The following is a 22,705-nucleotide window of genomic DNA, read 5'->3' on the forward strand; positions in this document are numbered from 1 at the left end:
ACTCCCTTCTGGCCTTCAACGTTTCTGCTGAGAAAGCTTCAGATAGCTTTATGGGGTTTCTTGCTGCTTTTACAATTTTATTTTTTATCTTTAACTTTTAACATTTTAATTATAAATTGTCTTGGTGTGGATTTCTTTGGGTTCATCTTATTTGAAACTCTCTGGGGTTCTTGGACTTGAATGTCTGTTTCTTCCCTAGGTTAAGAAAGTTTTCAGCCATTATTTCTTCAAATAATATTTTTACCTCTTTCTTTCTCTCTCTCCTTTCTTTCTGGGACCCTATAATGCAAATGTTATTCTGCCAGATATTGTCCCATAGGTCCCTTAAGTTCTGTTTATTTAATTATCTATTTTTGGTTCTTTTTTCTTTTTGCTGCTCTATTTGGGTGAGTCCCATTTCCTTGTGTTACAACTCACTGATCTGTTCTTCTGCTTCATCCACTCTGTTTTTGAACTCCTCTAGTGTATTTCTCAGTCAGTTATTGTATTCTTCATATCTGTAACTTCTGTTTGGTACTTTCTTATTTTTTCTTCTTTGTTGAAGTTCTCACTGTGTACATTCATTTCTCTCCCAACTTCAGTGAACATCTTTATGACCATTACTTTGGATTTTTTATCATGTAGATTACTTATTTTCCTATTATTGATGTATTTTTTCTGAAGTTTTGACTTGCTCTTTTCTTTGGAACATATTTCTCAGTTTTCTCATTTTGCTTGACTCTCTGTGTGTTTCTGTATATTAGGCAAAACAGCTACCTCTCTAAGTCTTGAATGAACGGCCTTTGTGTAGGTGATGACATTTCTCTTTCAACCTTGTCCTAGCTGTTGGTTATCTCTTGAACCTTTGTGATTGTCTAAACCTCCTGGTTTATTCTTGATGTGTCCCCATTGTTGAGGCTGTGCCCAAACCTATCAGTGTTCTAAGAGGAGAAAACTCATTTAGCATCTAGTTTCAGGCAGTTGGAAGCCAGAGTCTCAGGCAGCAGGTTTAAAGTACGAAAATATATACAATCCTGTAGGGCCACAATTGTAATCCCTGCTGGTCTCCAGTTCAAGAAATCTAGAGGTGTTCCCTGGGCAACAGTTGCAATAATCAAACCTCCAGACAAGGGTATTAATTCCTTTTATGTTTATAAGAGCTTATAGGAGCTCTTGTTGAGCTATAGTGAAGCCAAAGGCATACACATGGATGTTGTCTCCCTGCTTATGTTTCCTGAAAGTGCTTCCTTAGCCCCTCAATGTGTGAGAAACGTGAAGCCTGTCACTCAGGCTGAAACTTCAGGCTAAGTAAATAGATCTTTTTCACAGGAAGCCTGGGATTGTGTTTCAGTCTGCTGTCTATGCAGTGCCGTGGGGGTGGTGGCATTCTAAGAACTGTCCTTTCGATTGTTACAGTCCCACAGAGCTCAGAAATGCCAGCCTCCTTGGCCACTTGGGCCAGGAGATCAAGGGGAATCCCCTGTGTAGATTGCACATACCTGCTGGCATTAGCAAAGCAACTGGAGAGTACAGGGCATGGGTATCCTCACCAGGAAAATGTCTTGACTGTGCATACCCACAGGTTTCAGCAATGCAGTAGGAAAGATGTCTTACCTGGGCTTGCCTGGCATCAGCAAAGTAGTGGGCTAGTGTCATGGCCAATTGCTCTGCCTGTATTAGCAAGGTGGTGGGAGGGTGCCACCTTTAAGCTTTACTTCCCACCTGTTCTAAGAGCGTAGGTGGAGAGTGCAATAATGGCATAAACCAGCTTCTCAATCTCCAGGGAGTGTTTCAATTGTCCCATACCTCTTCAGCAGATGCTTTTAGATCAGCAAATGAGTATCCTTTACATATTGTTTAGGTGTTTTTCAAATTGCTGTTTTTATGCTGGGTTTATGGGCAAGTGAGACTACACATGAGCCCTTTAAAAGGGGAATCTCAGTTTCCTATATCACACTGTGTCCCTTGGACATCAGCCCTATTGGTTTCTTAAGGCAAACATCTCTCTGTTGCAGATCCCAGCAGTTGGGGTGCCTGATGTGTCTGGTGAGATCCCTTCCTGTTGTGTGTTCCTGCACCAGGGATGGGGTTTTGGTGAGACTGTGTCTTTGACTTCCCTACCCATCTTGACATGGAGCTTTTATCCTTTGATAAGGAGAAGTAGATCATCTAGTTTCCAGATATTTTTCAGAGGGTAATGTAGCAGTAGATTTTGTGTGTTAGCTTATGTAAAAAATGTCCCTGGAATCTTGATTGAAATTGCATTGAATCTATAGATGGCTTTGGGTAGTATGGACATTTTAACAATATTAATTCTTCCAATACACAAACACAGGATATCTTTCAATTTACTTGTTTCTTCTTCAATTTCTTTTATCAGTGTCTTATAGTTCTCAGTGTAGAGACCTTTCATGTCATTGGTTAAATTTATTCCTAAGTACTTTATTGATATTGGTATTATCATAAATGGGGTTATCGTCTTTATTTCTTTTTCAGATAATTTGTCATTAGTGTATAGAAATGCTACTGATTTTTGTATGTTGATTTTTGTATCCTGCAACTTTACTGAATTTTCTGATTAGATATAATAGTTTTTTTGATGGAGTCTTTAGGATTTCCTTTATATAAAATCATGTCATCTGCAAATAGAGACAATTTCACTTCTTCCTTTCTAATTCTGATGATTTTTTTGCTTTTTCTTGCTGACTGCCCTGGCTAGGACTTCCATTTATATATTGAAATTCAGTAGTACAAGTGAGCACACTTGTCTTTTTCCTGATCTTAGAGGAAAAGCTTTCAAAGCTTTTGCTATTGAGTATGAAGTTAGCTGTGAGCTTATCATATATGTTTTTTTTATTATATTGAGGTATGTTCTTTCTGTATCTAATTTGTTAAGAGTTTTTCTCAAGAATCGATGTTGAATATTGTCAAATGCTTTTTATGCATCTATTGAGTTGATCATATGATTTTTATCTTCTATTCTATTAATGTGAGGTATCTCATTTATTGAACTTTGTATGTTGAAACATTCTTGCATCCCAGGGGGGAATTTCACTTGATCATGATGTATGATCATTTTAATGTGTAGTTGAATTCAGTTTGCTAGTATTTTGTTGAGAATTTTTGCCTCTATATTCATCAAAGATATTGACCTGTAGCTTTCTTTTCTTGTAATATTCTCATACAGGTTGATATCAGGGTAATGCTTGCCTTGTAAAATGATTTTGAGCATTCCATCCTCTTCAAATTTTTGGAAGATCTGAGAAGAATTGGCATTTATTCTTCTTTAAATTTTTGGTAAAATTCACTGGTGAAGCCACGTGGTCCTGGCTTTTTCTTTGTTGGAAAGCTTTTTTTTATTATTGATTCAATCACCTTATTCATTATTGGTCTGTTCAGATTTTCTCTTTCTTTATAATTCTGTCTTGATAAGCTATGTATTTCTAGGAATTTAACCATGTCTCCTGGTGTTCAGTTTATTGGCATATAGTTGTTCTTAGTAGTCTCTTATGATATTTTGTATTTCTGTGGTATCAGTTGTAAGCCTCCTGTTTTATTTATAATTTTATTTATTTGGGATCTCTCTTCTTTTTTTGGTTATGTTAGCTAAAGATTTGTCAATTTTGTTTATCTTTTCAGAGAAACAACTCTTAGTGTTGTTAATCATTTCTATTGTTTTTCTGTTCTCTATTTCATTTATTTCTACTCTAATCTTCATTTTTTCCTTCCTTCTGTCAACTTTGGGCTTAGTTTGTTCTTTTTTTCTAGTTCTTTGAAGTGTAAAATTAATTTGTTTATTTGAGATCTTTCTTTTTTCTGGATATATAAGTTTATTGCTATAAACTTCCTGTTAGAACTGCTTTTGCTACGTCTCAGAAGTTTTGTATGTTGGGTGCACAGCAAGAAATAATCAATAAAATGAAAGAGCAATGAGAGAAAATATTTGCAAATCACACATCTGATAATGGATTAATGTTCAAAAACTGTAAGAAACTCATACAACTCAACAGGATAATAATAATAATCCAATTAAATAATCCAATTAAATAATCCAATTAAATCCAATAATAATAATCCAATTTGATAATCAAATTAAAAATGAGCAAAGGACCTCAATAGACATCCTTCCAAATAAGATAATCAAATGACCAAGAGGTACATGAAAAAATGCTCAATGTCACTAATCATTAGGAAAATGCAAATCAAAACCACAATGAGATATGTCCTCACACCTGTTAGAATTGCTATCCTCCAAAAGACAAGAGATAATAAATGTTGGCAACAATGTGGAGTAAGGGAATCCTTGTGCACTGTGAGAATGTAAATTGGTACACTCACTATGGAAAACATTATGGAGGTGCCTCAAAAAATTAAAAGTAGAAGTACCATATGATCCAGGAAATCCATTTCTAGGTACACATCCAGAGGAAATGAAATCATCCCAAAGGGATATCTGCACCCTCATGTTCATTGCAGCATCTTTTACAATAATCAAGACATGGAAACAACCTAAGTGTCCATTGCTGTATAAATGGAAAAGAAAATAGTATTCCATATATACAATGGAATACTACTTAGCCATAAAATAGAAGTAAATCCTGCCATTTTCAACAATATGAATGGACCTTGAGGGTATTAATCTATGTGAAATGTCAGACAAAGAAACACAAATACTATATGATTTCATTTATATGCGGAATCAAAAAAAACAAACAAACGTATGAACAGAGATCAGATTGTGGTTGCCAGAGGTGAGAGTGGGAGGTGGGGAAATTGAGTGAAGGTGGTCAAAAGATACAAACTTCTAGTCATAAGATAAATAAATTCGGAGTTGTAAGTTATAGCATAATAACTATATGTAACAATACTGTATTGTATATTTGAAATTTACTAAATGAGTAAATCATAAAAGTTCTCATCACAGAGGGAAAATGTTAGCAATGTTAGCTGATGGATGTTAACTAAATTTATTGTGGTAATCATTTTGCAACATATTCATATGTCAAATCATTATGTTGTACATATTAAATCTAAACAATGTTATATATCAATAATATCTCAATAAAACCTGAAAAAATTTTAAATGAAAAAAATGTAAAGTAAGTATTTCAGCTGTGTAACCTGAAATCCTCTATGAAAACACTAGAAAAATTTGTCTTAAGGTATGACTAATTTACTGAAGGCTTGTTACTTTGAAGTTTAACTTGTCTCTAAATTATATTAGTAGTCAACAGAGATTCAGAGTTGAAAATAGATGTACATCATTTATGTGATTTAAAAAAAAAACAGTAGTATGTGTGTGTACTAACATGGAAACTAACCTTATTTGGTTTATAATGAAAAACTAAAAGAAATAAAAAATATTTTTTTATAAAAAGGAGAGTAAAACAAGTAATAGAAAAAAAGGAAGGAAGGAAAGAGTCAAAAAGTATCATTAATTGTAAATAATATGATTGCCTAAAAGAAAAAAAGAAGATTTAGAGACAAATTATTAGAATTAGTAAGAGAAATCATTGTTTGCCAGACACACAAACAAGAATCCAAACTTAGCATTTTTAAATACTAGCAAAAAAAATAAAATATAATGTTTAAATATGTCATTTTCTGTGGCAATTTATATATATAGATACAAATTACCTAAGGAAAATTGACTAAAAATTTTCAACACCTTACACAGAAAATCATAGCCATTTACTGAAATACATCAAAGACTAAATGACTAGAAAATATATCATAATCATAGATAAGAAAAGTTGATTTCATAAAAATGTCAGTTCTTGCCAAATTAATCTATAGAATTCTAATCAAAACCCAATCAGTTTCCCGTACAATCATTAGGCTGATTTTAAAATCTATCTGTAACTGCAATGTACTAAGAATAATGAGATATTTTGGAGAAAAAGCAAAATGAGTGGAAGTAGGGCTAGGCTTAGAAGATGTAAAACATCACTTAAAAACTAGAATAATTCAAGCCATTTAGCACTGACACATAGATAGACAAACACTTTGAACAGGATAGAGCAGGGGTCGGCAAACTACAGCCTTTGTGAAAGATCTAGTCTGTTGTCTGTTTTTGTAAATAAAGATTTTTAGGAAACACAGCCATACTCATTTACTTAAATATTACCTGCTTTCCTGCCTGCTAAATGGCAGAGTTGAATTGTTGTAAGAGGTATTAAAGAGCCACAAAATCCTATAACTTTTCCTATCTAGCCCATTAACAGAAAATTTTTTCTTACCCCTAGATTAGAGAGCTTAGAAAAAGATCTATGTACAAATGAAAACATGATTATAATAAGTGGGATAAATGATATTGCAGATAAGTGGGAAAAGAATAGACTTTTCACCAATTCTCAGACCTTTTTTTCCATAGGTCATAAAGTTTTATATTGGTCATTAAGACACATTAAACACAAACACAAATACCTAATTTAAAGATCTACAGTTTTTATTTTTTTAATTGTACACTTTAAGTATGTGCAGTTTATTTTTATTTATTTTTTGGCTGTGTTGGGTCTTCATTGTTGCACGCAGGCTTTCTCTAGCTGTGGCCAGCAGGGGCTATTCTTTGTTGTGGTGCACGGGGTTCTCATTGCGGTGGCTTCTCTTGTTGTAGAGCATGGGCCCTAGAGGGTTGTAGTTGCGGTGCGTGGGCTCAGTAGTTAAAGTGTGCTGCCTCTAGGGTGTGTGGGCTTCAGTAGTTGTGGCACACAGGCTCACTAGTTGTGGCTCACAGGCTCTAGAGCACAGGCATAGTAGTTGTGGCGCATGGGCTTAGTTGCTCTGTGGAATGTGGGATCTTCCCAGACCAGGGATTGAACCGATGTTCCCTGCATTGGCAGGCAGGTTCTTAACCACTGCACCACTGGAGAAGTCCATAAAAATATACAGTTTTTAATAGAAAAATATCTTCATGAAACCAGAATAAGAAAGAATTCCAGGGGAGGAGCTTCAAGATGGCAGAAGAGTAAGATATGGAGATCACCTTCCTCCCCACAAATATATCAGAAATACATCTACATGTGGAACAACTCCAACAGAACACCTACTGAACTCTGGCAGAAGACCTCAGACCTCCTCAAAGGCAAGAAACTATCCATGTACTTGGTAGGGCAAAAGAAAAAACAGAGACAAAAGAATAAGGATGGGACCTGCACCAGTGAGAGGGAGCTGTGAAGGAGGAAAGGTTTCCACACACTAGGAAGCCACTTCACCAGCGGAGACAGGGGGTGGTGTGGAGGAAGCTCCGGAGCCACGGGGGAGAGTGCAGCAACAGGGGTGTGGAGAGCAAAGCGGACAGATTCCCGCACAGAAGACCAGTGCCGACCAGTACTCACCAGCCCAAGAGGCTTGTCTGCTCACCTGCAGAGACAGGTGGGGGCTGGGAGCTGAGGCTCTGGCTTCAGAGGTCAGATCCCAGGGAGAGGACTGGGTTTGGCTGCATGAACACAGCCTGAAAGGGCAAGTGCACCACAGCTAGCTGGTAGGGAGTCCGGGAAAATGTCTGGAGCTGCCAAAGAGGCAAGAGACTTTTTCTTGCCTCTTTGTTTCCTGGTGCGTGAGGAGAAGGGATTAAGAGGGCCGCTTAAAGGAGCTCCAGAGGCAGGTGTGAGCCATGGCTACCAACACAGACCCCAGAGACGGGCATGAGATGCTATGGCTGCTGCTGCAGCTACCAAGAATCCCGCATACAAGAACAGGTCACTATCCATACTTCCCCTCCTGGGCACCTGTGCAGCCCGTCACTACTAGGGTCCCATGTTCCAGGGACAACTTCTCTGGGAGAACACACGATGCGCCTCAGGCTGGTGCAACGTCACACCAGCCTCTGCAGCTGCAGGTTTGTCCCGCATCCGTACCACTCCCTCCTCCCAGCCTGAGTGAGCCAGAGCCCCTGAATCAGCTGCTCCTTTAACCCCATCCTGTCTGAGAGAAGAATAGATGTCCTCAGGTGACCTACAAGAAGAGGAAGGTCCAAATCCAAAGCTGAACCACAGGAGCTGTGCAAACAAAGAAGAGAAAGGGAAATTTCTCCTAGCAGCCTCAGGAGCAATGGATTAAATCTCCACAATCAACTTGATGTACCCTGCATCTGTGGAATATCTGAATAGACAAGGAATCACCCCAAGTTGAGTAGTTGGACTTGAGAAACAATGATATGTATGTTTCTTTCCCTTTTTCTCTTTTTGTGAGTGTGTATGTGTATGCTTCTGCATGTGATATTGTCTGTATAGCTTTGCTTTTACCATTTGTCCTAGGGGTCTGTCTGTCTGTTATTATTTTTTTATTTATTTTTTCTAGTATAGTTCTTAGCACTTGTTATCATTGGTGGAATTGTTTTTTGGTTTGGTTGCTCTCTTCTATCTTTCTGTTTTTTATCTTTAAAATATTTTTAATAATTATTTTTTATTTTAATACATTTATTTTATTTTATCTTACTTTATGTTATTTTGCTTTATTTTATCTTCTTATTTTTTCTTTCTTTTTTCTTTCCCTTTTATTCTGAGCCATGTGGATGACAGGCTTCTGGGGCTCCAGCCAGGTGTCAGGGCTGTTCCTCTAGGGGAGAGACCCAAATTCAGGACACTGGTTCACAAGAGACCTCCCAGCTCCATGTAATATAAAATGGCAAAAATCTGTCAGAGATCTTAATCTCAACAAAAAGATCCAGCTCCACTCAATGACCAACAAGCTACAGTGCTGGATACCCTATGCTAAACAACTAGCAAGACAGGAACACAACCTCATCCACTAGCAGAGAGGCTGCCTAAAATCATAATAAGAACACAGACACCCCAAACTCACCATTAGACATGGGCCTCTCCACCAGAAAAACAAGATCCAGCCTCATCCACCACAACACAGAAACTAGTCACCTCCACCAATAAGCCTACACAACCCACTGAACAAACTTTAGCCACTAGGGATTGAAAACAAAAATGTCAGGAACTACGAACCTGCAGGCTGTGAAAAAGGAACCCCAAACACAGTAAGTTAAGCAAAATGAGAAGACAGAGAAACACACAGCAGATGAAGGAGCAAGGAAAAAACCCACCAGACCTAACAAATGAAAAGGAATTAGGCCATCTACCTGAAAAAGAATTCAGAATAGTGACACTAAATATGATCCAAAATCTTGGAAATAGAATGGAGAAAATACAAGAAGCATTTAACAAGGACCTAGAAGAAGTAAAGAGCAAAAAAATAGTGATGAACAACACAATAAATGAAATTCAAAATTCTCTAGAAGGAATCAATAGCAGAATAACTGAGGCAGAAGAACAGATAAGTGACCTGGAAGATAAAATAGTGGAAATAACTACTACAGAGCAGAATAAAGAAAAAAGAATGAAAAGAATTCAGTACACTCTCAGAGACCTATGGGACAACATTAAACACATGAACATTCGAATTATAGGGGTCCCAGAAGAAGAGAAAAAGAAGGGGACTGAGAAAATATTTGAAGAGATTAAAGCTGAAAACTTCACTAATATGAAAAAGGAAATAGTTAGTCAAGTCCAGCAAGGATCTCATTCAGATTTGATGGAAAAATTAAAACATATACAGACAAGCAAAAGCTAAGAGAATTCAGCATCATGAAACCAGCTTTACAACAAAGGCTAAAGGAAAATCTCTAGGCAGAAAACACAAGAAGAAGAAAAGACCTACAATAATTAACCTAAAACTATTAAGAAAATGGTAATAGGAACATACATATTGATAATTACCTTAAATGCAAATGGATTAAATGCTACCACCAAAAGGCACAGACTCGCTGAATGGATACAAAAATAAGACCCGTATATATGCTGTCTACAAGAGACCCACTTCAGACCTAGGGACACATACAGACTGAGAGTGAGAGCATGAAAAAATACTCCATGCAAATGGTATTCAAAAAAAGCTGGAGTAGCAATTCTCATATCACACAAAATAGACTTTAAAACAGTTTAAAAGAGACAAAGAAGGACACCAGAAAATGATCAAGGGATCAATCCAAGAGAAGATATAACAATTGTAAATATTTAGACACCCAACATAGGAGCACCTCAATACATGAGACAAATACTAACAGCCATAAAAGGGGAAATCGACAGTAACACAATCATAGTAGGGGACTTTAACACCCCACTTTCACCAAAGGACAGATGATCAAAAATGAAATTAAATAAGGAAACACAAGCTTTAAATGATACATTAAAAAAGATGGACTTAATTGATATTTATAGGACATTCCATCTAAAAACAACAGAATACACTTTCTTCACAAGTGCTCATGGAACATTATGCAGGATAGATCATACCCTGGGTCACAAATCAAGCCTTGTTAATTTAAGAAAATTGAAATCATATCAAGTATATTTTCCAAACACAATGCTATGAGAATAGATATCAATTAAAAGAAAAACTCTGTAAAAACTACAGTCACATGGAGGATAAACAATACACCACTTCAAAACCATGAGATCACTGAAGAAATCAAAGACGAAATAAAAAAATACCTAGAAACAAATGACAATCAAGACACGATGACCCAAAACCTATGGGATGCAGCAAAAGCAGTACTAAGAGGGACATTATTAGCAATACAATCCTACCTTAAGAAACAAAAAACATCTCAGAAAACAACATAAGCTTAAACTTAACGCAATTACAGAAAGAAGAACCAGAAAACCCCCAAGGTTAGCAGGTGGAAAGAAATCATAAATATCAGATCAGAAATAAATGAAAAAGAAATGAAGGAAATTATAACAAAGATCAATAAAACTAAAAACTGGTTCTTTGAGAAGATAAACAAAATTGATAAACCATTAGTCAGACTCATCAAGAAAAAAATGGAGAAGACTCAAATCAATAGTATTAGAAATGAAAAAGGAGAAGTAACAAATGACACTGCAGAAATACAAAGGATCATGAGAGATTACTACAAGCAACTCTATGCCAATAAAATGGACAACCTGGAAGAAATGGACAAATTCTTAGAAATGCACAAAGGGCCAAGACTGAAGCAGGAAGAAATAGAAAATATGAACAGACCAATCACAAGCACTGAAATTGAAACTGTGATTAAAAATCTTCCAACAAACAAAAGCCCAGGACCAGATGGCTTCATAGGCAAATTCTATCAAGCATTTAGAGAAGAGCTAACACCTATCCTTCTCAAACTCTTCCACAATATAGCAGAGGGAGGAACACTCCCAAACTCATTCTATGAGGCCACTATCACCGTGATACCAAAACCAGACAACGATGTCACAAAAAAGCAAGCTACAGGCCAATATCACTGATGAACGTAAATGCAAAAATCCTCAACAAAATACTAGCAAACAGAATCCAACAGCACACTAAAAGGATCATACATCATGATCAAGTGGGGTTTATTCCAGGAATGCAAGGATTCTTCAATATACACAAATCAATCAACGTGATACACCATATTAACAAATTGAAGGAGAAAAACCATATGACCATCTCAATAGATGCAGAGAAAGCTTTCGACAAAATTCAACACCCATTTATGATAAAACGCCTGCAGAAAGTAGGCTTAGAAGGAACTTTCCTCAACCTATAAAGGCCCTATATGACAAACCCACAGCCAACATCGTCATCAGTGGTGAAAAAATGAAACCATTTCCACTAAGATCAGGAACAAGACAAGGTTGCCCACTGTCACCACTCTTATTCAACATAGTTTTGGGAGTTTTAGCCATAGCAATCAGAGAAGAAAAAGAAATAAAAGGAAGCCAAATCAGAAGAGAAGAAGTAAAGCTATCACTGTTTGCAGATGACATACTATTCATAGAGAATCCTAAAGGTGCTACCAGAAACCTACTAGAGGTAATCAATGAATTTGGTAAAGTAGCAGGGTACAAAGTTAATGTACAGAAATTTCTTGCATTCCTATAAAGTAATGATGAAAAATCTGAAAGTGAAATTAAGAAAACACTCTCATTTACCACTGCAACAAAAATAATAAAATATCTAGGAATAAACCTACCTAAGGAGACAAAATACCTGTATGCAGAAAATTATGAGTGATAAAAGAAATTAAAAATGTTACAAATAGTTGGATACCATATCCATGATGAATACCATGTTCTTGGATTGGAAGAATCAACATTGTGAAAATGACTATACTATGCAGAGCAATCTACAGATTCAATGCAATCCCTATCAAACTACCACTGGCATTTTTCAGAGAACTAGAACAAAAAATTTCACAATTTGTATGGAAACACAAAAGACCCCAAATAGCCAAAGCAATCTTGAGAAACAAAAAAGGAGCTGGAGTAATCAGGCTCTCTGACTTCAGACAATACTACAAAGATTCAGTAATCAAGACAGTATGATACTGGTACAAAAACAGAAACATAGAACAATGAAACAGGATAGAAAGCCTAGAGATAAACTCATGCACATATGGTCACCTTATCTTTGATAAAGGAGACAAGAATATACAGTGAAGAAAAGATAGCCTCTTCAATAAGTGATGCTGGGAAAACTGGACAGCTATATGCAAAAGAATGAAATTATAATACTCCCTAACACCATAAACAAAAATAAACTCAAAATGGTTTAAATATCTAAATGTAAGGCCAGACACTATCAAACTCTTAGAGGAAAACATAGGCAGAACACTCTATGACATAAATCACAGCAAGATCCTTTTTTACCCACCTCCTAGAGAAATAGAAATAAAAACAAAAATAAACAAATGGGACCTAATGAAACTTAAAAGCTTTTGCACAGAAAAGGAAACCATAAACAAGATGGAATGACGACACTCTGAATGGGAGAAAATATTTGCAAATGAAGCAAATGGCAAAGGATTAATCTCCAAAATCTACAAGCAGCACATGCAACTCAATATCAAAAAAAAAACCAACCCAATCCAAAAATGGGAAGAAAACCTAAATAGACATTTCTCCAAAGATATACAGATTGTCAACAAACACATGAAAGAATGCTCAACATCATTAGTCATTAGATAAATGCAAATCAAAACTACAATATGATATCATCTCACACCTGTCAGAATGGCCATCATCAAAAAATCTACAAAGAATAAATGCTGGAGAGGGTGTGGAGAAAAGGGAACCCTTTTGCACTGTTGGTTGGAATGCAAATTGATACAGCCACCATGGAGAACAGTATAAAGGTTACTTAAAAAACTAGAAGTAGAGGTACCGTACAACCCAGCAATCCCACTACCTGGCATATACCCTGAGAAAACCATAATTCAAACAGAGTCATGTATCAAAATGTTCACTGCAGCTCTATTTACAATAGCCAGGACATGGAAGCAACCTAAATGTCCATCAACAGATGAATGGTTAAAGAAGATGTGGCACATATATACAATGGAATATTACTCAGCCATAAAATGAAATGAAATTGAGTTATTTGTAGTGAGGTGGATGGACCTAGAGTCTGTCATAGAGAGTGAAGTACATCAGAAAGAGAAAAACAAATGCCGTATGCTAACACTTATATATGGAATTAAAAACAGAAAAAAAAGTGGTCATGAAGAACCTAGGGGCAAGGCGGGAATAAAGACACAGACCTACTAGAGAATGGACTTGAGGATACGGGCAGAGGGAAGGGTAAGCTGTGGCAAAGTGAGAGAGTGTCATGGACATATATACACTACCAAATGTAAAATAGATAGCTAGTGGGAAGCAGCCGCATAGCACAGGGAGATCAGCTTGGTGCTTTGTGACCGCCTAGAGGGGTGGGATAGGGAGGGTGGGAGGGAGGGAGATGCAAGAGGAAGAGATATGGGGACATATGTATATGTATAACTAATTCACTTTGTTTTAAAGCAGAAACTAACACACCATTGCAAAGCAATTATACTCCAATAAAGATGTTAAAAAGAAAAGAAAAGAAAAGAAAGAATTCCAAACAAGGCTTAAGAATCACAAACCAAAAGGAAAAGATTTTGTTGAAATTTTTGATTATATTTAAATTGGTAATCATGATAATGACAATGAGCCTTTGAAAGTGCTGTTCTTGCAACCTGGAATTATCTGCCCTCAGATATCTAAATGGCTAACTTCTATATTATATCAGGTTCCCTCCACAGAAAACACCAAGACACAGATTTCAGAGCAAGTAGTATATTTGGGAAGTGGTCCCAAGAAGAACAGATAGATGAATTATTTGAACAGAAACGTGGAGAAAACAATTCAGTTTGTGTAAGTCCCTGAACCCCTGGAGGCCTCTGAGAGACATGTGGATCAAAGAAGCAGGACATTATCTACCTACTCTCTTCCATCATTACTAGAAGATTACTTCTGTAGATGTTATCTCCCTAGCACCCCTGGGATAACCTAAGTGTAGAGCTAGCACACCCTGTTAGCCAGAGAATACCCACAGGTGAGAGTACCAATTGCTGCAGTAAAGAAGCCATTAGATGTACATAAGTGGTAAGTGCTGAGGGAACGTGGACCAGGCAACCTTAGTTGGATTTCTCTACAAATATCAGCTCACCAGAGCAGCTTTGCCTGACCACCTGGCATGAAATAGCATTCCATTTCCATAGTCATTTTCTTCTTAACCTGTTTTATATATCTCTTTATTTGTTTATAACCTGTCCCCATTCCTCATTAGAATGCAAGTTTCGTAAAGACAAAGATGTTGTTTCGTAAACTGCTATATCTCCAGCACCTAGAATAATGTTTGATACATAGTAGGTGTTCAATTATTTTTTGTTAAATAAATAAATGCATGAATTAGATGTCACTTCATAAACATAAGAATGACAAAAAGTAAAATCTGAGAATATCAAGCATTGTGAAGAGATTATATAAAGGAAATTATTATATAATGATGGTGGAAATATGAACTGGTGTATAATTTTGAAGACCAATTTGGTAATATTAAGTACAATGGAAGGTACACTTACCCTAATACCCCATTACACTATGATGTAGAAAAACTCCCACCCTGGTTTATAATTTACAGTAATTTCTGCCCATGCGTAAATACATCTACAAGAATGTTCATTGCAGAGAAACATCATGAGTATTTTATATATTCAAAGTCCTTTTACAAAAAACAAGCACTCTAGACAGTGCCTCGAGTTTATAGATTCTTCTTTCTTTTCCACCAAATGGAAACAAATAAGAATCACAGCTTAGATTTTTAAATCACTTCAGTGTTTACAAGGCATTGTTTCACTTGATCTTCATGACACTAGAGGCATCATTGGTGCTAAGGACAGAGTGGTAGACAGAACCTGGCTTATGTTATCAAGGAGCTTATTCGACAAGGGATCTAATCTAGGGAAAATATAATTCCATTTTACAGGTAAGGAAATGCAGTTTAAGAAGATTCATTGCATTGTCCAATGACAGGAGCAGTAGATCCAATAGTCAGAATTTAAACACATTTTCTCTCACTCTAAACCCATGCTCTTGTCCTTATTGTAAACTGGCTGTATTTTTAACAACAACAAAATAAATCTCTCCAAGTAATTAAAATTAAAAGTAATGAAATAATAATAAAAGTTTTGTGGTTTCTATACAACTAAGGTCAAATCAGAATAAGAACATCTCTTTTTCCAGCTTATGAAAAATCTTAGAGGTATTCATGTAAAATAAAGAAATAAAAACCTGAGTTTTCCATTTATAAAACTGAAAACACATGTGAAAGTATTCCACACTCTAAAATATATATTGTTTTCACTGGCAATATTTATGCAACATAACTTCTTTTTGCTTTAAGTGATTATATTCAAGCAATTACCAAATTTTTTAAAGTTAAAGTTAAATAATAATTCCACTATTAAAGAAAACAGGTAAAACCATTGCTTTTGTTATTTTTTTAATCTCTTTAATTTTAAATCTGAGAAAAAATGTTATTTTGTTGTAAAGGTTATTCAGGGATTAGAGGCTGGAGCTGAAATTCAAAGGTTTCTTCCAAATCTGACTGTAAGATTTTAATTACATCTTTCTGAAGATATTGGATAAGGACTTCACTACAATAGTTAGTCCAAGATATCACAGCTGGAAATACTGTCTTGCATTTTTTTTGGTTAGGTTTTTTTAAAAAAAAAAAATTATTGGAGTATAGTTGATTTACAATGTTGTGCTAGTTTCAGGTGTACAATAAAGTGAATCAGTTATACATATACATATATTCACTCCTTTTTAGATTGTTTTCCCATATAGGTCATTACAAAGTACTGAGTAGAGATCCCTGTACTATACCGTAGGTCCTCATTAGTTATCTATTTTATATATAGTAGTGTGTATATGTCAATCCCAATCTCCCAATTTATCCCTCACCCCCATCCCACATAAGGCAGTTGCTTTATTAGTACTCTTCAAGAAAGATCACTTGGTATTTCTAGAAGGTTTTGAGTCTTACAGTCCTTTAGATATCAAATGCACTAAGTTGAAGCTACGTTGAGATAGAGAAGCCAGTGTAGAGGGCAAATAGAGGAAGCAGAAAAAATAAAATAATTATTTGGATATCAAAACGCTCCATGTGGAGGAGGGTTGTAATCTTCCCCCAACTAGTTCTATGGCTTTGGATAAGCTTACCTAAATTTACTGTTTTTTACTTTCTCATTTGTAAATTGAAATGACAATACCTTCCTTATCTACAAGAGAGGTTTGCTACTAGGATTAGGAGAGCTAATATATAAAAATGCATTTTTAATACATATAAAGCTCCCAATATACATTGAAAATATTATTATAATAATATGGAAGGCTTAACTCAAAGGACTTCTTCTACATTTCAAATAAGTTAATGTGTGTGAAAATTCTGTCATTCATTCATGAAAAAATATGCATCATATCAACAAATACAAATGAATACCTGTAGTATGTCAGGTCTTATGTTAGATAGTGGAAATGTATAAAACAGGAAAGTATGGTTTCTTGAACTCAGCATTTTTTCTTTTTTGTAACATCTTTATTGGAATATAATTGCATTACAATGGTGTGTTAGTTTCTGCTTTATAACAAAGTGAATCAGTTATACATATACATATGTTCCCATATCTCTTTCCTCTTGTGTCTCCCTCCCTCGCACAATCCCTATCCCACCCATCTAGGTGGTCACAAACCACCGTGCTGATCTCCCTGTGCTATGCGGCTGCTTTCCACTATCTATTTTACGTTTGGTAGTGTATATATATCCATGCCACTCTATCACTTTGCCACAGCTTAGGCTTCCCCCTTCCCCATATCCTCAAGTCCATGCTCTAGTAGGTCTGTGTTTTTATTCCTCTCTTACCCCTAGGTTCTTCATGACCATTTTTTTTCTTAGATTCCATATATATATGTGTTAGCATGTGGTATTTGTTTTTCTCTTTCTGACTTACTTCACACTTTATGACAGACTCTAGGTCCATCCACCTCACTACAAATAACTCAATTTCGTTTATTTTTATGGTTGAGTAATATTCCATTGTATATATGTGCCACATCTTTATCCATTCATCTGTTGATGGACATTCAGATGGCTTCCATGTCCTGGCTATTGTAAATAGAGCTGCAGTGAACATTTTAGTATATGACTCTTTTGGAATTATGCTTTTCTCAGGGTATATGCCCAGTAGTGGGATTGCTGGATCATATGATAGTCCTATTTGTAGTTTGTTAAGGAAGCTCCATATTGTTCTCCATAGTGGCTGTATCAATTTACATTCCCACCAACAGTGCAAGAGTGTCCCCTTTTCCCCACACCCTCTCCAGCATTTATTGTTTCTAGATTTTTTGTTTTGTTTTGTTTTGTTTTGTTGTTTTTTTGGTACGCAGGCCACTCACTGTTGTGGCCCTCCCGTTGAGGAGCACAGGCTCCGGACGCGCAGGCTCAGTGGCCATGGCTCAAGGGCCCAGCCGCTCTGCAGCATGCGGGATCTTCCTGGACCAGGGCATGAACCCGTGTCCCCTGCATCTGCAGGCAGACTCTCAGCCACTGCGCCACCAGGGAAGCCCGTTTCTAGATTTTTTGATGATGGCCATTCTGACCAGTGTGAGATGATATCTCATTGTAGGTTTGATTTGCATTTCTCTAATGATTAATGATGTTGAGCATTCTTTCATATGTTTGTTGGCAATCTGGGAATCTTCTTTGGAGAAATGTCTATTTAGGTCTTCTGTCCATTTTTGGATTGGGTTGTTTGTTTTTTTGTTATTGAGCTGCTTGTAAATTTTGCAGAGTAATCCTTTGTCAGTTGCTTCATTTGCAAATCTTTTCTCCCATTCTGAGGGTTGTCTTTTCATCTTGTTTATGGTTTCCTTTGCTGTACAAAAGCTTTTAAGTTTCATTAGGTCCCATTTGTTTATTTTTCTTTTTATTTCCATTTCTCTAGGAGGTGGGTCAAAAATAATCTTGCTGTGATTTATGTCATAGAGTGCTCTGCCTATGTTTTCCTCTAAGAGTTTGATAATCTCTGGCCTTACATTTAGGTCTTTAATCCATTTTGAGTTTGTTTTTGTGTATGGTATTAGGGAGTGTTCTAATTTCATACTTTTACATGTACCTTTCCAGTTTTCCAAGCACCACTTATTGAAGAGGTTGTCATTTCTCCACTGTATACTCTTGCCTCTTTTATCAAAGATAAGTTGACCATATGTCCGTGGGTTTATATCTGGGCATTCTATCCTGTTCCACTGATCTATATTTCTGTTTTTGTGCCAGGCCCATACTGTCTGGATTACTGTAGCTTTGTAGTATAGTCTGAAGTCAGGGAGACTCATTCCTCCAGCTCCATTTTTTGTTCCCAAGATTGCTTTGGCTATTCGGGTTTTTTTGTGTTTCCATACAAATTGTGAAATTTTTTGCTCTATTTCTTTGAAAAATACCAGTGGTAGTTTGATAGGGATTGCATTGAATCTGTAGATAGCTTTGTGTAGTAGAGTCATTTTCACAATGTTGATTCCTCCATTCCAAGAACATGGTATATCTCTCCATCTATTGTATCATCTTTAATTTCTTTCATCAGTGTCTTATAATTTTCTGCATACAGGTCTTTTGTCTCCTTAGGTACACTTATTCCTAGATATCTTATTCTTTTTGTTGCAATGGTAAATGGTAGTGTTTTCTTAATTTCACTTTCAGATTTTTCATCATTAGTGTATAAGAATGCCAGAGATTTGTGTGCATTAATTTTCTTTCCTGCTACTTTACCAAATTCATTGATTACCTCTAGTAGTTTTCTGGTAGCATCTTTAGGATTCTCTATGAATAGTATCATGTCATCTGCAAAGAGTGATAGCTTTACTTCTTCTTTTCTGATTTGGATTCCTTTTATTTCCTTTTCTTCTCTGATTGCTGTGGCTAAAACTTCCAAAACTATGTTGAATAAGAGTGGTGAGAGTGGGCAACCTTGTCTTGTTCCTGATCTTAGTGGAAATGGTTTGTTTTTCACCATTGAGGACAATGTTGGCTGTGGGTTTGTCATATATGGCCTTTATTATGTTGAGGAAAGTTCCCTCTATGCCTACTTTTCACAGGATTTTTATCATAAATGGGTGTTGAATTTTGTCAAAAGCTTTCTCTGCATCTATTGAGATGATCATACAGTTTTTCTCCTTCAATTTGTTAATATGATTTATCACATTGATAGATTTGCGTATATTGAAGAATCCTTGCATTCGTGGAATAAACCCCACTTGATCATGTTGTATGATCCTTTTAACATGCTGTTGGACTCTGCTAGTATTTTGTTGAGGATTTTTGCATCTATGTTCATCAGTGATATTGGCCTGCAGTTTTCTTTCTTTGTGACATCTTTGTCTGGTTTTGGTATCACAGTGATGGTGGCCTCGTAGAATGAGTTTGGGAGTGTTCCTCCCTCTGCTATACTTTGGAAGAGCTTGAGAAGGAAAGGTGTTAGCTCTTCTCTAAGTGTTTGATAGAATTCGCCTGTGAAGCCATCTGGTCCTGGGCTTTTGTTTGTTGGAAGATTTTTAATCACAGTTTCAATTTCAGTGCTTGTGATTGGTCTGTTCATATTTTCTATTTCTTCCTGCTTCAGTCTTGGCCCTTTGTGCATTTCTAAGAATTTGCCCATTTCTTCCAGGTTGTCCATTTTATAGGCATAGAGTTGCTTGTAGTAATCTCTCATGATCCTTTGTATTTCTGCAGTGTCATTTGTTACTTCTCCTTTTTCATTTCTAATACTATTGATTTGAGTCTTCTCCCTTTTTTTCTTGATGAGTCTGGCTAATGGTTTATCAATTTGGTTTACCTTCTCAAAGAACCAGCTTTTAGTTTTATTGATCTTTGCTATAAATTCCTTCATCTCTTTTTCATTTATTTCTGATCTGATATTTATGATTTCCTTCCTTCTGCTAACTTTGTGGGGTTTTTTGTTCTTTTTTCTCTAATTGCTTTAGGTTTAAGGTTAGGTTGTTTATTTGAGATGTTTCCTGTTTCTTAAGGTAGGATTTTATTGCTATAAACATCCCTCTTAGAACTGCTTTTGCTGCATCCCATAGGTTTCGGGTCATCGTGTCTCCATTGTCATTTGTTTCTAAGTATTTTTTTTGTTTGTTTTCCTCTTTGACTTCTTCAGTGATCACTTCGTTATAAATAGTGTATTGTTTAGCCTCCATGTGTTTGTATTTTTTACAGACCTTTTTCTGTAATTGGTATCTAGTCTTATCATGTTTTGGTCAGAAAAGATACTTGATATGATTTCAATTTTCTTAAATTTACCAAGGCTTGATTTGTGACCCAAGATATGGTCTACCCTGGAGAATGTTCCATGAGCACTTGAGAAAAATGTGTATTCTGTTGTTTTTAGATGGAATGTCCTATACATATCAATTAAGTCCATCTTGTTTAATGTATCATTTAAAGCTTGTTTTTCCTTATTTATTTTCATTTTGGATGCTCTGTCCATTGGTGAAAGTGGGGTGTTAAAGTCCCCTACTATGATTGTGTTACTGTCGATTTCCCCTTTTATGGCTGTTAGTATTTGCCTTATGATTGAGGTGCTCCTATGTTGGGTGCATAAATATTTATAATTGTTATATCTTCTTCTTGGATTGATCCCTTGATAATTATGGAGTGTCCTTTTTTGTCTCTTGTAATAGTCTTTATTTTAAAGTCTATTTTGTCTGATATGAAAATTGCTACTCCAGATTTCTTTTGATTTCCATATTCATGGAATATCTTTTTCCATTCCCTCACTTTCAGTCTGTATGTGTCCCTAGGTCTGAAGTAGGTCTCTTGTACACAGCATATATATGGGTCTTGTTTTTGAATCTATTCAGCCAGTCTGTTTCTTTTGGTGTGAGTCTTTAATCCATTTACATTTAATTATTGATATGTATGTTCTTATTCCCATTTTCTTAATTGTTTTGGGTTTGTTACTGTAGGTCTTTTCCTTCTCTTGTGTTTCTTGCCTAGAGAAATTCCTTTAGCATTTGTTGTAAAGCTGGTTTGGTGGTACTGAATTTTCTCAGCTTTTACTTGTCTGTAAAGGTTTTAATTTCTCTATCAAATCTGAATAAGATCCTTGTTCAGTAGAGTAATCTTGGTTGCAGGTTTTTCTCCTTCATCACTTTAAATATGTCCTGCCACTCCCTTCTGGCTTGCAGAGTTTCTGCTGAAAGATCAGCTGTTAACCTTATGGGGATTCCCTTGTGTGTTATTGGTTTTTTCTCCCTTGCTGCTTTTAATATGTTTTCTTTGTATTTAATATTTGATAGTTTGATTAATATGTGTCTTGGTGTGTTTCTCCTTGGATTTATCCTGTATGGCACTCTGTGTGCTTCTTGAACTTGATTGACTATTTCCTTTCCCATATTAGGGAAGTTTTCAACTATAATCTCTTCAAATATTTTCGCAGTCCCTTTCTTTTTCTCTTCTTTTTCTGGGACCCCTAAAATTCGAAAGTTGTTGTGTTTAATGTTGTCTGAGAAGTTTCTGAGACTGTCCTCAGTTCTTTTCATTCTTTTTTTCTTTATTCTGCTCTGCATTACTTATTTCCACTGTTTTATGTTCCAGGTCACTTATCCGTTCTTCTGTTTCAGTTATTTTGCTATGGATCCCTTCTAGAATATTTTTAATTTTGTTTATTGTGTTGTTCATCATTGCTTGTTTCCTCTTTAGTTCTTCTAGGTCCTTGTTAAATGTTTATTGCATTTTCTCTATTCTATTGCCAAGATTGTGGATCATCTTTACTATCATTATTCTGAATTCTTTTTCAGGTAGACTGCCTATTTCTTCTTCATTTATTAGGTCTGGTGGGTTTTTACCTTGTTCCTTCATCTGCTGTGTGTTTTTTTGTCTTTTCATTTTGCTTATCTTACTGTATTTGGGGTCTCCTTTTCGCAGGCTGCAGGTTTGTAGTTCCCGTTATTTTTGGTGTCTGTCCCCAGTGGCTAAGTTTGTTTCAGTGGGTTGTGTAGGTTTCCTGGTGGAGGGGACTAGTGCCTGTGTTTTGGTGGATGAGGCTGGATCTTGTCTTTTTGGTGGGCAGGTCCACACCTGGTGGTGTGTTCTGGGCTGTCTGTGGCCTTATTGTGATTTTAGGTAGCCTCTCTGCTAATGGGTGGGCCTGTGATCCTGTCTTGCTAGTTGTTTGGCATAGGGTGTCCAGCACTGTAGCTTGCTGGTCGTTGAGTGAAGCTGGGTCTTGGTGTTGAGATGGAGAGCTCTGGGTGTTTTTCACCCTTTGATATTACATGCAGCTGGGAGGTCTCTTGTGGACCAGTGTCCTGAAGTTGGCTCTCCCACCTCAGTTGCACAGCCC

This window comes from Grampus griseus (assembly GCF_964374135.1).
Source record: "Grampus griseus genome assembly, chromosome: 8".
Taxonomy (NCBI): Eukaryota; Metazoa; Chordata; class Mammalia; order Artiodactyla; family Delphinidae; genus Grampus; species Grampus griseus.